This window comes from Mesitornis unicolor, unplaced genomic scaffold (assembly GCF_000695765.1).
Source record: "Mesitornis unicolor isolate BGI_N332 unplaced genomic scaffold, ASM69576v1 scaffold30773, whole genome shotgun sequence".
Taxonomy (NCBI): Eukaryota; Metazoa; Chordata; class Aves; order Mesitornithiformes; family Mesitornithidae; genus Mesitornis; species Mesitornis unicolor.
In genome coordinates, this window is record NW_010177182.1 from 18,649 (window position 1) to 19,128 (window position 480).

Genomic DNA, 480 nt, shown 5'->3' on the forward strand with positions numbered 1-480 from the left:
GCCAGCTCGGCGCAACCTCCGACTCCAACCGCTCAACCCAACCGCCCCGCACTTCGGTTTGAATCCCTGCTGCCAGCCAATCCCAGCGTCCTCCCCACCCTCCCGGCCTCTCATTGGCTCCGTTCACTCGGCGTCTGAAGCCAAGCCGGTGCCATGCCTGCTAAGGGCGTGGCCTCTCTGCTTCACTTCCCGGCGCGAGGGCGGACGGAGACGGGTACGGACGCCGGCCAGGCGCCATCTTTAGTGTTGGTTGCCGGCTCCCGTGCGCGTTGCTTAACAACAGAGCAGGCCGGGAACGCCGGCAGGGCCTAAGCCCTCCAAAAGCGAGGGCTGCCGCTTTTCTGAGGGCCCAAGCGCTGTCATTGGCATCAGAGGGGCCGTTCTGGGGAGAAAAAATTGTTCTCAGTTGCAATTTTAAGCAATGCCGTTGGCACATGGCACGGGTGGGCGTGAGCTTCCTAGGCCATCATTCACAGAGCG